Source organism: Salvia hispanica, chromosome 1 (genome assembly GCF_023119035.1).
Source record: "Salvia hispanica cultivar TCC Black 2014 chromosome 1, UniMelb_Shisp_WGS_1.0, whole genome shotgun sequence".
Classification (NCBI taxonomy): Eukaryota; Viridiplantae; Streptophyta; class Magnoliopsida; order Lamiales; family Lamiaceae; genus Salvia; species Salvia hispanica.
In genome coordinates this window covers 50,791,493-50,808,270 of record NC_062965.1, presented here as the reverse complement: position 1 = coordinate 50,808,270, position 16,778 = coordinate 50,791,493, and positions in this window count along the sequence as shown.

Here is a 16,778-nt window from a genome sequence, read left to right as displayed (position 1 = left end):
GACTTTAGTGTGGTACAGTAGGCAATTCCAATTGGTTGTGATAACAATGGGGCTATCAGTTTGGCTAAGCATCAAGTGTATCATGAAAGGAGCAAGCACATTGATGTTAGGTTGCATTTTATAAGAGAAGAGATTGAAAGAGGAAGAGTAAGGGTATTCAAGGTTGCTACTGACAGATAATCTAAACCTTTGCCGAGAGAGAAGTTTGAGTTGTACATGAAGCTCATAGGCATGTGCAGAAAGGAGAGTGAGTTGAAGCAACCAGGTGGAGATTTGTGAAAATATGTGGCTGCATCAACTCAGCTTCAACAGGAATGAAGTTTTGGCTGTGTGTTGGAGAAGTCGTGTTCTCCACTAGCGCGCTTCTTTAAGTAAAAGGAGCTTTTATCCAGGCCGTTAGATGCGATTAGATTAGATGATTAAATCTGGTCCATCCATTGTAGTTAATGGAAGTAATTAAGTTTGTTGAGTTTGTTTTAGCCTCTTAGTCGAGAGGGCTTTTTTGTATCCAATTCAATTGAGAGATTCATCTTCAATAAAATTCCTTTCGTTCTCAATTCGATTCGATCCAGTTCTTGCATTCCACATTTGTTCTTCAATCTCGCGATTCCACTCGACTACGCAACAGTTCTATTAATAAAATTTGAGTGAGAATAAGTTAGTGGAATATGAGGTCCACTACCAAAAATGTCAAAAGTGAAAGGTGACAAATTTTTAGGGACGGACGGAAATGGAAATAAGTGACAAATTTTCAGAGACGGAGGGAGTATTACATAAAATGTTTAAAATAAAAGTAATAATAAAGTAAGAATTTTTTTTATTTGAAGTACGAGTTACATTACTTAAAAAAAAAGAGTATAATATAACATAATAAATAAAACATTTAAAATAAATAACAAGCATAATAGGTAAAATCAAAATAATTAAAGCATAGTAAATAATTCTAATGTCTAGAAAATAAAATATGAGTGCATTTTTTTACATAACTAAGTAATTATGACTACTACATAATCAAAACGAAAATGTTAGTAGGTGTGCAAATAATTAACTAACTAAACAAACTAATTATTACATACTGTAATAAAAATGAAAATATTAGTACATAAATAAAAATGTATTCAAACATAAACATAATTAAAAACAATGAAAAGGAGAATGCATAACAATAATGAACATGTGAGTATATATACAAAAAAGTATTCAAACATAAATGAAAATAAAAAGAGGAGAACAAACATATAAGTTCTCACTAAATGTAGTATTAATATCATTAATATTGGGGGTACAACTATACCCCCCCTCTTTCTCGATTATAATCTATTTTTTTTCTACCACGTCAATAATTTTTATTTCATCCACAAGATATGCAATAAGGTTAGTCATATTTTTAACTACAACTTAAATAACATAAATTTAAATACAATTACGATTTTTTCTAAAAAAAACACTACTATGAAAATAGCATTATTTGACTAATATTCCTACATTAAACTTTAATTTTTCTTTTGTTGAGCTTAGGTACTAGGCACATTCATCATGATTTTTAATGTATTATGTTTAAATATAAAAAATGAAGATATTTATATGTTGATTAAGGTATTAAAATTATATTTTTTAAATCAATACGGCAAGAAGTCTAGATTACGGCAGAAATAGGGGCAAGTCAAAGAATTGTCACCTAATTATGTAAAAGTTTTGCGAATTACTTCACAACTGGGGTACGCCTAGCCCAAAACAGTATGAGCCATATGTACAACAATTTTTTATTATTTAAATTGATTCTATACTTCACAAATAATTAATAAAATAAATAACAATTCTAAAATAAAACAAATTAACCTTCCAATTTATATCTAAACATACTGTGATCAATGTCGAACCCTTCTTAGAGACCGAACTAGGGACCAAATTTGGGCCATCCATTTTTCTTAATCTTGTGATCAGGATCAATTTTCTTTCACAAACACTTATAATTTTCTTTCTTTTGTTTAGTTTTGATGATGTGAATCCGGGTGTCCGAAAGACGAATCTAAGAACCGGATTTGAGGAAAAATCCTTTCAAAAAGAAGGAGAGGATGATGTGAATCCGGGAAGTGCCAAACCAATAGAAGGAACGAAGGCATCCAATGAACCACACCGGAGCTGGGGTCCGTTTCAAACATCAATATACCTATCAATATGGTGTCCAAATGCTCTTCTAAGACCATCATTGTCTTCATCGTCAAAAGAGCTTCGCATGAGTACCTTACACACCTCAATCAGAGCCCGGATGAGAGAGTTATGATCGTTTTAAGAAAGTCACATAATGCAGAAAGAAACACGCGGGCGGGTGTTTTGCCAACCCGAAAACACCCGGTCGTGCGTTTTTTCCGAGAGATCAATTTTTGTCCAGAAACTTCACCTGGGTGGATGAAATGAGCCGTGGGAATCACCTGGTCGGGTGTTTTGTCCGGAATATGACTTTTTGACAAAGACTTGTTTTGTTTTGCTTCTTTTTAACTCCTAGTATAAATACTCTTGTTAGGGTTCATTTCAAGCAGCTTTTGAATATTTGTAAGAGACCAATTCTCCATATTTGAGAGCTCACCTTCTTCATCTTTTGAAGACTTATCAAATTCCTTAAGGTTGCATTCGATCTTTTGTCGGACAAAGGTTGATTGTAAAGCTATGCTTGCTAGTTCTTGTGTTGCTAGTTTGTGGAGCCATTAGGTGTTTGTATGTGAAAGTACCTTTGGGATTTCTTTCTTGTTCCTCACCTAAATCCAGTGACGAAGCCACTCCTGGCCCCCAGCTAATGAAGTTATTAGTATATATAGTATTAGTAATGGATAATTTGTGACTAGCGCAGTTGGTTTCAGCATAGGTATGTGGTCCTCCTTACTTGAGTTTAATTCCTGCAGCCTCCAATTCCTATTTTTTTTTACCTTTGTTTAATTTTCTTACATTTTTATGCTCCCAAATCCCATATTCGATTCCCCCTTGGCCTAAAAATCAATTTTTTTCTTGTTTTGTTTCTTACTCTTTTATCAATTTTTGTTTCTTACACTTTTACTTCTAAGAATTTGTTTTATTGTAGTATTTTCTTATATTTCTAAGTTTCCAAGTTCAAATCCTTCCGCCTTATTTTATTTTCTTATACCTTTATGTCCAATAGTTTTACTCTCACTGCTATTTTATTTGCATATATCTGAATTTTAGTCTTATAGGAGTACTTAATTACTTGCACCTTATTTTTTAACGATAACAGACGTATAGATTTTCTAGTTTTTATTATGCATTTTTCTAATTTTTATTTTCTCTTATTATTCATCTATTATATATCTTTTGCAATTTCCCATTGCTCGTGCTAAAAAAAATTTCAACGATTCCGACACAAAAAAATACCTAAACTTCGGACCCCCCAATAAAAAATTTCTGGCTTCGTCTCTGCCTAAATCATAACACTAATCCATCCTCTATCCTTTTATCCATTTTTCTTGCTCCATTTCTTAGTTTATCTTGTTTATTTGTTGAGTTTATTTACAAGAATAAGTTCGGGGCAAATTCATGAGTTTTCAAGCTATAAGATTCACATTATTTGAAATGAGACGTTTTTCAAACATAATCTGTAATCTATGTTTGGGTACCGTTTTTTCCATCTGTGTGTGTATGTGTGACTGTGTGAGAGAGAATAAAAATATGCAACTCCCAGTCTGCAATGCACCGTCCACCAGGCTAAGAATGAGCTTTTTTTTTACATGAATACAACTATTATTAACTTCCGTCATGATTTTTATCCTTCCAATCAAAGATAATTTCCTCTAATTTCTGAAATTTCCCACCCATAGCTATCTTCGTGATTCACAATAGTCTGCACAAAATTGAAACCTTTCGTAACACATAAGTATGTTCAAAGCTCCATGGAGTACCGATTGATGATGAAGGAATTAAGGAGATGTGGGTTGTTTTGATCAAGTGTTGTTTTATATACTTGGGCCACTTTTCTTCTTTAAGTTGTTGGGCCACTTTAATTAAACAACTGGGTTTGGGTTTTACTCTAAAACCATAAAAATTAGATCAAACTAGTGTTATCATTTTTTACTAAATAGAGTAAAAAGTAGAGGCATGCCCCTCATTCAGTCGACCAAATGCAATCAAATATGAAGAATAATATAGAGAATAAAGTAGTATAGATCATCCCACCCCTCTCACTTGTCCTTATAAAATCAACTCATCATATCATATCTGTAACATCCCACTTTTTCGAACCCTAATTTTTGAGACGTGAAAATTTTTGCATTAAATACTCTTAATGCTATGATATATGTGGATTAAAATTATGAGTGATTATTGCATGACTCTTGTGACCTAATTGTGAATTTGAGTTGAATAGTCAAACTTGTTGAATATATGACGTGGCTATTGAATAGTCAATATTGTGGAAAATATGACGTGGCCGTGGAATGGTCAAAGTTGTTGGAAAATGTGAAGTGGAGGTGAAATTTGAATGGTGGATTTTGTGATGCGAATATGTGAATATTTTGGTGCGGGGTGAAATAATATTGTGGTGATTTATTTTCCTAAGGGATGAGTGAGAATTAAATAGGAGCAATATTTATTCACATGGAATTTTCGACCCTCCTATTTATTGGAAATAAATCCTATTTTTCTTGGATTTAATTATTGCTTGGGATAATTATTTAAAATTAAATCCAAAGTCCGATTATTCCTTATTTATTGCAAGTTTCGGCCCTTATGATTATTTCAAGGAGATTTTCGAAAATCTCCTATATTTTGGGAGAAGGGATTATTTTATTATATTATTTGATCCCTTGTTTATTCTCTTCCATAAATAAATTCAAATATCCTAGCATATCTTACTATATCTAAGGAGATCTTGCCATATCTTATTTTAAATAATATTTGAAATTGATTCCTTGTAGAGAATCAATATTCACGCCACTTTCCCTATTTATTTGGGGAGATTATTATTTTTATTCTGCTCCGTGATATTTTATTCTACTCCTCCGTGATGTTTTATTCTACTCTGTGAAATACCAAATTAATCACATGCTAATTAAATAGCATGGAATTATTCGAAAATTCCTATTATTCTCTACCAAAAATCACGCCAACTACACTCTACCATATCTTTCAAATCTTTAATTTAGTTAATTAAAGATATTATATTTTGCACTCTATAAATAAGAGTGAAACCCTAAACCTAGAATCAAAAATCACGCCTCCCTCTCTCTCAAAATTCACGCCACTTTCTCTCCCACTCTCTCCCAAATTTTCTTCTACTTTTCTCCAAGATTTCTTCATCTTTTGAGAAGAATCCAAGTTGAAGCCTAAAGAATTATTGAAGAATCAAAATTCTACTTTGTTTCTACCGTTTGTTCTATCGAGAATAGGTATTTTTATATTAATCTTTTCTCATCTACCTGATTAATCGGTGTTCTTGAGCCCTCAAGCATTTAGATTGAGTGAAAGGGGAAACAATTGATGTATATGGGATGCATATGTGTGTGTGGGTGTGTGACCGTGTGTGTGCACGCCTCGGTATGCGTACACGTGTGTTGTGTGGGTGTGCGTGTGTTGTGTGTGGGAAACACTCATGCGTGACACGATTTGATGATAAATCGGAGGATGTTGTGCGAATAAAAACAATATGATAATCGTACTTTGATTTTGAATGATGATATTGAAAATAATCGATGGGAAGAAGGGAAACGTGAGAACATGCATGATTTTGATCAATGATTGAGACTTAATTGCGATATGCATATATTAAAGGTGATAGCTCGCATTCTCGGTGTGATAACAAGAAGAAGAACGTGCTTGAAATCTAGGAATCGAGGTGGGCTTTATTCTTAAACTCTCTCTTATGTTGCAAATTTATGAAAGTGGAGCAATAAGGGTGGATTAAACTGTTATGACATGCCTATGATTATTTTGGATATTGTGTGTGCCTGATGCCTAGTTTGCGAGTGCGCTCCATTAGGCTATAGGGCTATATAAACGAATTCGAGTCTGAGTAGGGCCGCAAACCCTATCAGGCTAGTGTACACGGGAGATCGGGAGCCGTTCTTGCTAGTCGGCCGGTCTCGTGGGCGAGAGTGTGGCCACACTTCGTCGCACCTTGATATTGTTGATTGATGAGAAAATGGGAGGTATTGTTTGACTGGCCCATCCATGAATATTTTGTGATACTCGATGCTTATCTTTAAATAAATGCAAAAACCTCGAGTTCACTATGGTAAGGGTAGCATAACTATAAAATGTTTAGGCATGAGTCCACTGAGTATGTGTAAAATACTCAGCCCTGCATGTGTTTTCCTTATGTGCAGGTTGAGCGGCGACGGGCGGTCGGTGGTGTTGAGACAGTTGAATCGAATAAAATGGATGATTGGAACTTTAAGTGTAGTCGTGTCTTCATACATGGCTTCGATTTCTCTTGGATTGCTTCCGCTGATTTGTCTTTGGTTGGGTTGAACTTATTTCTTCTAGTTGGAATATTGTGAAATATTGCGTTTTGTTGGAGTTACAATAAACCTTTGACTTTTGAGCTTAGCCTATGTTATCTATTAAATCTTGATTTTTTCGTATTTAAGCCGTTGACTTGTTGCCTTGATACTCCATTAAACACTTGGTCAAATCGCTTTAAATGAAACCCTAGTTTACATTCTTGTTGCCTTAAGTTCGCCTAGGTAACAGTCGCCGTATTTATTATACCCTAGAAATCCAGGCTGTTACAATTTCTATTTTTGGAAATCTTTAAACCCATGTACATCAATTTATTTACCATTTATACCACTACTGGACTCCACAATTCACTAACATTAATTAATTCCATTACTTTTCTCTTCCTCTCTTTTACTTTACCTATTGTGCATTAAAATCTGTGCCGTTTCAAAGGTTTCTATTTTTAAAATACGGAGGTGGTAGTAATATTTAATTTTTATGTTGGAAGGTTGTGAATCTACAAGCACAGCTGGCTTCTCTTAAGGAACAAGCAGCTCATTCCATCATAACTGCACCAAACCCTAATGGGAAATTCTACCCTGATTTATCTCAGAATCAGGAGAATTTAGGAGGTGAGAATTCTGGTTTTGTGGAAGAGAACGACCGCTCGTTTGAGAGCTTTGATTCGGGTGAGATGCAGTCGGAGGAGAGGCAATGGCCGTTTCAAGATGATTTCCACTCAGTTGCATTCAGATATATTCACCATTAATTTCTACTATATTTAGGTTTTTTAATTGTGATCAATGTCGAATCAATTTAAAGAACGAACTAGAGACCAAATCTCATCCACCTATTAATCACATCTAATAATTATTAATAATTACACATTAACTAACTTTTTTATTTAATTAAATTGACACCAGAGTAGTTTTGGAAGACCCAAAATGATGCAATTACGTGTATACACCTCTTCCCTTCCCAAATCCAATCCACTTCTCTCTCACCTATCCCCGACCCAACTACCTACCATCCATGCGGCCTCCCCCGCTCCACCGCATCGGAGTTGAGGAAGAAACACCACTCTGCAAAGTGGATCTTCGATCTGGTGGAGATGGAGAAGCTCTCCGACCACACATGGAACGAGGCATACAACGTCATCGTGGAACAAGCTGATGGCGGAGCAGAACATATTCATGGAACGGATTCGCGGCAATTTCTCGCTGCATCGCGCATCTATGGGGCGTGAACGCGAATTTGGTGCAGGCAGCGTACAATCTGAATATGATGATGTCGGCGTAATGGTTGGTGGTGATGGGGAGGATGGTAGATAGCATGGTGTGCACTTACTGTTTAGCATAGGGAAGGTGGTGTATAAGAAGATAATTGATGAGGTTATGGGAATGGGCTGGAGGGGATGCTGGACGAGTTGCCGTCAGTGGCTGAGAAGAGGAAGAAGCTGCAGAGCAGCGTCACCTTCTTCAGTCATTGCGATTGATTGAAGGCATTTCTGAGTGGAGAAGAAATTATGGAAATCGTCATTATTTAGATTTCTATATTACTTCAAACACTTAGGCTATAATTTCATTCAGTTAGATTATTACTTCATTCACCAGAGTTATTACTTTATTTGACTAGGTAGGTTATTACTTCATTTTCTATTCTATTACTTCATTCAAATAGCGCCAAGGGTTAAAGTAGTCAGAAAGTTTCACGACTTGAGAAAGAAATAAAGAATATGTCCAAGCCTAACTGTAAATGTGACAAATGTGGCGAGGTTGGTCAGCTTGATTCAAGCAATTGCGACAAGATTCGCAAGAAGAAGAAGAAGAAGAAGAAGAACTGATGAGCTTATTTCCTAATAGTAAATTATTTATTCAAGTTGGTTTCGTACTTCATTCATGTAGTTATTTATTTCATTCTAGTTGTTTATTACTTCACTAATTGTTTATTACTTCACTATACTTTGAATTTGAATTTATTTAAATTTTTGGCACAGCATTAAATCAAATAGACTATATGAAGTGTTTTATTAATGAAGTATTTATTCTTTATTATGATGTATTCGTATGCTAAGACTGCACCTGCCTATTAATCATGCTTGTATGTTCAATACTTCATTGTCGTAGTTTATTACTTCATTCCAGTTTATTACTTCATTCCAGTAATTTAATAGTGTGCGTGAACTAAAATTGTTTGAATTTTCTCCAAAATAGCCAACTATTTCCACAGTAGGAGAAAGTTGGTAAACCACGCCATGCTCACTATATAAATCCCATAACCAAATACAAAATCTCAATTACAAAAAAGAAAAACACAAACTTTTCCAATACAATAAATCATCTAAAAATGAAACACCAACGCATCTCAATAGGATGAGCCATGATTCTGGCCATCGCCCATTTGTTAGGCTTGGGGATAGCCCATTCAGCGACTGCACAAATGTCCTCATTAATAATGCCTCAACTACATCTCCAGAAACTCTTCATCCCCTCCTCCGATTTGATTTCTCATTCAGCTGTGAGTTAGAGGATTTTTCCCCAACATTTTGTTCACCTATATACAAGAAACACATAACAACAATTCAGCATTTGAAACATAGTTTATATTACCTCAGTAAAATAGTTTGTAACTTCATCATTTAGGTTCTTTAGTTCATTACAAACATACTTTACATCAAAATATGCATACAAAACAGGTCAATTTATATTACTTCATTCCATGATGTTATTACTTCACTAATTAAGTTATTTAGTTCATTCAATGTAATTTCTTAGCAAAATATGCATACAAAATAGTGAATTTATATTACTTCATTTCATGAGATTGTTACTTCATCAAGTAGGTTAGTTTGTTCATTCAATGTAATTTCTAGCAAAATATGCATACAAAGCAGGTCAGTTTATATTCTTCATTTCATGAGGTTATTACTTCATCACGTAGGTTATTTAGTTCATTCAATTGTTATTTCTTCACCAAAATGCATACAACACAGTTAACTTCATCGTATGAATTTACAATTTCATTATGACTAGGTCATAACTTCATTTTTAAGAAATGAAGAAAGTCATAAACTCGTACATATATACCAATAATAGTGGGTCTATGATAATAAATAAACTTCACAAAAAGAAATGCATATATTGCTTGATTCGGGCTAGAGAAGCTTCGAGAATAATTTGTAGTCATCAAGTTTGATTTTGAAGGATTTCTGGGGGAAATCGTCGTGGTAGATTGAAGGAATTTTTCAGAGTGGAAAAGAACAGATAGAGACTGTGTTATATGTATAGTTTGCGAAGAATTAATTTTGTAATGAACTAAATAACACACATGATGAAGTTATAACCTCAAAGAATGAACTAATATAAACTGAACTGTATCGTATGCATAGATTACGAAGAATTATAATTGTAATGAACTAAATAACGCACTTGATGAAGTTATAACCTTAAGTAATGAAATAATATAAACTGAAATGTGTTGTATGCATAGTTTGTGAAGAATTATAATTGTAATAAACTAAATAACATACTCGATAAAGTTATAACCACATGTAATAAAGTAATATGGACTTAATTGTATTTAATAAGGTAGTGAACTGAAGTAATAACTCACTTGAAGTTTGATGAAGTAAAAAGCTATTGTGATGAAGTGATATATTTGTTGAATGAAGTAAATGCGCGTACGAATGAAGTAGTGATCACTCTTTCGTAAACTTCATCACGTAAATGATTTACTAGTTCATTTCGTTCGTTAATTACTTTGAATCAACATAAAACAAGACAATAACTATTGATAAGTGATTGTCCAACAGAACATTTATCACGATAATCTTAATCATATGTTATATATTTTGTTTGGTAAGAGATTGAAAGGTTAATAAATAATAAAACGAAACGCAAAAAAAAGTATTTCATTAGTAGAATTATGTGCTTTTGAAATGAGATTTTATTTTACCTCCAAAAATTTAAACGACAACAAACTAAATGAATATATCATAATAAATAACGAGGATGTGGAAATACCTTAATAATGCATGCACATATAGTTATCTTTAAATGAATAGGTTCAGCATGAACATATGAATACATTATAATAAAGATAAAGTACTTCATTGTTAAAATAATTCATACAGTCTATTCACTTTAAAGTTTGCAAAAAGTTTAAACAGGTTCAAATTCAAAGTGGAATGAAGTAATAAAGTACCGAAATGATTAACTACTGGAATGAAGTATCAAACCTATTGGAATGAAGTAATAAATACAATCAAATAAATGTATCACAACATTTTCAGAAAATCAAAATGCTAACAAAAGAATATCACTAAAACAACTCTTCACTTATATTTGCTTCTTCTCATATGTTTTGTCGCAATTCCTTGAATCATGCCAACCAACTATGTGGCATTTGGCACATCTACGACCAAGCTTGGACAAATTCTTTATTTCTTCATATGGCATATCTACGACCAGGCTTGGACATATACTCTATTTAGAAAATAAAACAAGACACTGGTATAAAACATAAAAACTAAATATTGTTAGTCAAAAATCATAATAAACACAAATATGTAATATTGAGAATGAATAGATATTTACTTCATTCCAGTAGGATTTTACTTCATTCAAAACCATTATTACTTCATTGGACTACGGGTTTACTTCATTCCAGCATTTGATCAAACAAATGCTATATACATTCGAAAAGCAAAGTTTCCGTACGTTTTCACTATCTATGAATTAATTAATAATGATCAGTTTAAAATTAGACCATCTGTAGTTTTGGTTGAGCAAGCATATTCAAATCCCCTAGTCGAGTCGACATTATCATCAAGCATAATATATTCATCTTTACAAGTGCAAGCTTTCCAAAACAGTAGTCAAGTCAGAAACAAAAGCTAAGCTCACAAAGTGATGAAGCAAGAAACATGATTGATAGGCTATATCATCTTCTTCACTCTCTGTGTCCACTTTATCTTCACCAAAAACATAAACTTTAGGCTTAATATTTAGCTATTTTTTCATTATATTGGAGAGTCAGAACGACCGACATAAATAACAAAAAAACACACAACTTAATCATCAAACCTCTATATTCTTTGAAACATTTCTACAAACACATCAAAGGCACAACTCCAAGCAACCATCTCTTACCTCAAACTGTTTTCCTCCTCTACTATGTCTCTTCATGCTCGAATCACAATTGAAACCCCACAGATATTGCAACGAATTTAATCACTTATCTATACATACATACGCCCACATTTGTTAGAGCAAATTGAAGGAAGATTCGCACTTTGTGGCTGGTACCAAACAAGTAATGATGGATGAGAATGGAAAAACAATAAAAGTAAAAACAATAAAGCAATAGGTGTCGTTCACCTTCGGTGGACTATTTGTGAGTGTCAACCATTACGAATTAACGTCCGATTTCGGGTTAGGCTGAAGAGATGTCGAACTAGGCAGATGGAGATGCCGAATCGGCTGATGGAGATTCTGAATCGGGGATGGTTGTCATCGATTTCAATTGAATCGGCTGGAGATGATCGATGGAGATGCTGAGCGACCGATAGTGATGCTGAATTGACCAATGGAGATGCTGAATGATGGATGACTGTCGTCGATTTCAGTTGAATTAGCTAGAGATGATCGATGAAGATAAAGATTCCTTGATTTTTCAGCTAGGTTTTCAGAGAGGTTTTGAGAGAAGTTTTGAGAGAAGAGACAGAGAGACGAGAATGTGAATGAGTGAATTTTTTGAGATATTGAATTCTAATTTTTTACCCTAATTATAAAATGACGTAAATACCCCTATGTTGAAGTAATTTGTCTACCTAATGAATGAGAGAAATTAATAAAGCATTGGAGCGAATTGACGCGATTCGTCGCCGGCGAATTGAGTCACCGTGACGTGACGTGACGTGGCGGATAAAACTTGAAAACCTCTCACGACTACATTGCTTTTGAAGCTCTGAATTACCAAGGTTTGAATTCCAATCTTCATCATCTATTTTGTGAAAACTTCTTAATCATCTATTTTTGTTCTACCACTAGTCTTAATTATATGTAGCCTTTACTTTTTTCCGTTTGCTTTTACACTGGTTGAGCTCAAGGCCTACATAGATGATGTTTCTTTCCATTTTTTTTTTGTTTTTTTTTATGATGGCTTTCAGTTTTAGTTTTCTATTCTACTGATCATATTTGCTATACTAAAGTTGTGGTTTGAAGCTATGACTGTCGGAGATTGTTGATTTAGCTCGTTTAAGGTCGATATCTACTTTGACTTTCCTCAATCATCTGTGATTTTCGAGATTTAGGTTTTATTCGTTGTATTTTGCCCAAAGGCTTGAACTCATACTAATCATTCACACTAATATCTTAGTCGCGAGTGTTGATTAGAATCCTGTTGATAACATATGCGGAGAGCAGTTGATTTTGATTTTTGACTTTGTGCAGATGTTACATAGTGAGAGGATTGTGGGGCTTTTTTTTATTCTTATGTTCATTCTCAGTTTTGTTATTAAGCTTGAGTTTGTAACTCTGAATGTTGAATCATGGATACCATTTATGTGACTAATTTTCTCAATCGAATGCTTTGGACTTTTTCTCTTGGCTGTGTATGATTGTTTTCTCCACGTGACGTGATCCCTTTGTAGGATTGTTTAGTGATTACAATTTACTGGAGTTATTACTTTGATAGCTTATAGGTGATTGTGATGATCTCGTATCTTACTCTGTATATTTTTGCTCATACATGCAATCTGGAAACATGAAGCTCGGCTATCTGCTAACTGTTTCTGTCTGTGGGCCGTTGTATGCTCCCTCCTTCCTTCTTATGAAGCTCTGAGAAGAATTAGCCTGAAAAGGAGGCCTTTGGACCTGGTTAGAATTAAGGCTGCTGCAGAAGCTAAACTAAAGGGAAAATTTGGGATAGATGTAAATGACAGACAAATCAAACTAAATAGTGGAGAAGGAGATGCGGTGTATCTGAAGAATTACTTAGAGGCTCAGTACTTCGGAGAGATTGGTATTGGCTCACCACCGCAGGATTTCACTGTTGTGTTTGACACTGACAGTTCCAATCTATGGGTTCCATCTTCGAAATATTATTTCTCTGGAAGTAGTATATTGAAGGTCAAATATACTTTTGAGCTGATTTACACTCACTATTACTAAGACACACTATTTAATTTAGTAATTAAAATAGGAGTAGTATATTTTTGCAATTTTTGATAATCAGAGCCTTGAATCTTGATTAGTGTGTATGGATTACTTAATTAACATGTCAACTGCTAAGAGTTAGATTTAAGATTTAGTCATCTTCCACTTTTTATGTCAACTATACACATATAATGTAACATCCCGAATTTCCGAACCCTAATTATAGAGCCCTAGAATTTATTATTGATGACGTGGGAGATGTGAATTATTTGATAAGTGAATTTATTGCATGAGTTTCTTTGACCGGGAAGTTTGAAAAGTCAAAATTTGTTGACTATGTGATGTGGCATGTGATTTATTAAATTATGAGGTGAATTAATTGTTTAAAGGTGAGTGAGAATATTAGAGAAAATTTCCATAAATACTAGCCACCTAATTCTCATGATTTTCGAACCCCCTTGATTTTTGAAGGAGGAATTCTCTTTTTCCGGATTTAATTTAATTCTTGGGATATTTATCCAAATTTAGTCCAAAATCCAATTATTCCTTATTTTCATGAGAAAATCGACACCCCCTTATTTAATAGTGATTTTCGAAAATCACTATGTTGAGAAGGAAATAATATTTTGCTTATTTTATTGGCTCCTTATTTGATTTCCTTCCATACCTAGAATTTAAATATTCTACCAAATCTTTCCATACCTTAAGAGATCTTGCCATATCTTATTTTAGTGAATATCAAAAATTCATGCCTTATTTAAAAGGCATAGAAACGCTTATTTCCAATCCCTAATTGGGAGAATTCTTAATTTTTATTTTGCTCCGTGATATTTTATTCTACTCCGTAAAATATACCAAAACAAAGTCTTGGATATTTTAAAAGCCTAATTTTCAAAAATTAGGGGATTTGCCCTAGAGTCTATTTTTGTTAACTCTTCTTCCCCACTCCACAATATTATTTTATTTAATTGTGGAGAATAAAATCTTACCAAATATTCTATCTTAATTACCTAAAGATCTTGTTGAGCACTATAAATAGGAGAACTCCTAAACCTAACCCTAGAATTTTCGCCCCCCACCCCTACTACACGCCTCCCTCTCCTTCTTCACTCTCTCCAATTTTTCTTCTCCTATTCTCCAATACTTTGTCATCTTTTGAAGAAGAATTGAAGTTCAACCCAAGAATCTTGAAGAACCAAGGCTAATACTTAATTTCTACCGTTTGTTTTTCTCAATAAGGTATTCTTATATTTAATCCCCTTCTTTCCACTCGATTCCTCTTCATTCTAACCGATTAATCGGTCTTCTTGAACCCTCATGCATCTTGTTTGAGTGAAAGTGGGATAAAAGGGATATGTGAATAAATATGCATGTGGTGTGTGTGGGCGTGCGTATGCGTGCGTGCGTGTAGGCATGCGCGCGTGTGTGTGTGTGTGTCGTGTGTTGGAAAATATTCTTGTATGACATATGTTGACGTTAGACCTAGAGTTGAGATGAGAATGGAACTTTTGTGATGAACAAGGCTTTGATTAATGGTGTTAAGATAAATTGATGGGAAAAAGGGAAGGTGTTGAGACATGCATGAGTTAGGAGTTTGTGTCAAACCTGATTTGTGATATGTGCCTATGTGATTAAAAGGTGAAACCTCGGTTGCGAAGCCGGATAACGGAAAAGCGAAACTACTTGAAATCTAAGCAGTCGAGGTGGGCTTTACTCTTAAAACTCTCTTTTATTTTGTCAAAAAATATTGATTGGTGTTATAAGGGTGGTTTAACTGTTATGCCATGCCTATGTTTGTTTTATTGTGATATTGTGTGCCTGATGCCCAGTTTGTGAGTTCTCTCCATTGGGCTATAGGGCTATGGATATGATTATACGAATTCGGGTCTGAGTATGGGCCGCAAACCCTACCAGGCAGGCTGTGTACACGATGGGATCGGGAGCCATCCTTGCTAGTCGGCCGGTCTCGTGGGAAAAAGTGTGGCCACACTTTCGTCGTACCATGGAAATATTGTGATTGTGATTGTGGAAACTTATGAGAAAATGGGGAGTTATTTTGACTGGCCAGTCTATGGAAAATATATTTTGTGATACACGTGACATTCTCTTATAACTGCTTAAAACTCGAGTTCACTGGGTAAGGGTGGCATAACTTATCTATTAAAATGTTTTGGCAACGAGTTCACTGAGTATTTCAAAATACTCAGCACTGCATGTGTTTTCCTTATGTGCAGGTTGAACGACGATGAGCGGTGGCAGGTGTTGAGCTTGTTAACTAATTAAGATGGATAACTTGAACTTTAAGTGTAGTTGTGTCTTCATACATAGCTGCTCTTTTTCTCTTGGTCGTCTTCCGCTGAGTTTTTGATACACTTTAGTGTTGTTATGGATACTTTGCACTTATTCCCCTGGGTTTTGACGCCTTAGGCTTTTCTTGAGGATTTTATCTTGGAAACCATGTCATACTCTTGAGATTATGCTCGTTATTTATGATACCTTCCTATTTCTTATTTAAGCTTCTAGGTTAAGTTGTTGTTTTATTGCTCTGATGTTTCCTTTAAATACTTTGGTCAAAACTCTTTAAATGAAACTCTAGCCTATGTTTACTTCTTTAGAGTCCGTTCGGGTAGCAGCCGCCGCATTTATTGTACCCTAGGAGGGCGGACTGTTACATATAATGTCAACTACATATATAATTTATGTCAAGTACATATAATTCATGTCAACACTTACATATATAATTTAATACGTGTTGTTGACATTTGATATTCTCGGTATTGATATTTGAATTATAAGTGTTATATTTTAGTTGTTGACATTTTAATACGAATTGTTGACATTCGATTTTCGGCTATTGATATTTGAATTGTAAGTGTTATTTTTTAGTTGTTGACATTTTAATACGAGTGGTTGACATTCGATATTCTCGGTATTGATATGTGAATTATAAGTATTATTTATTAGTCGTTGACATTTTAATACGAGTTGTTGACATTTTAATACGAGTTGTTGACATTCGATATTCTCGATATTGATATGTGAAAAGTAAGTGTTATTTATTAGTTGTTGACATTTTAATACGAGTTGTTGACATTCGATATTCCCGGTATTGATATGTGAATTGTAAGTGTTATTTGTTAGTTGTTAACATTTTAATACGAGTTGTTGACATTCGAT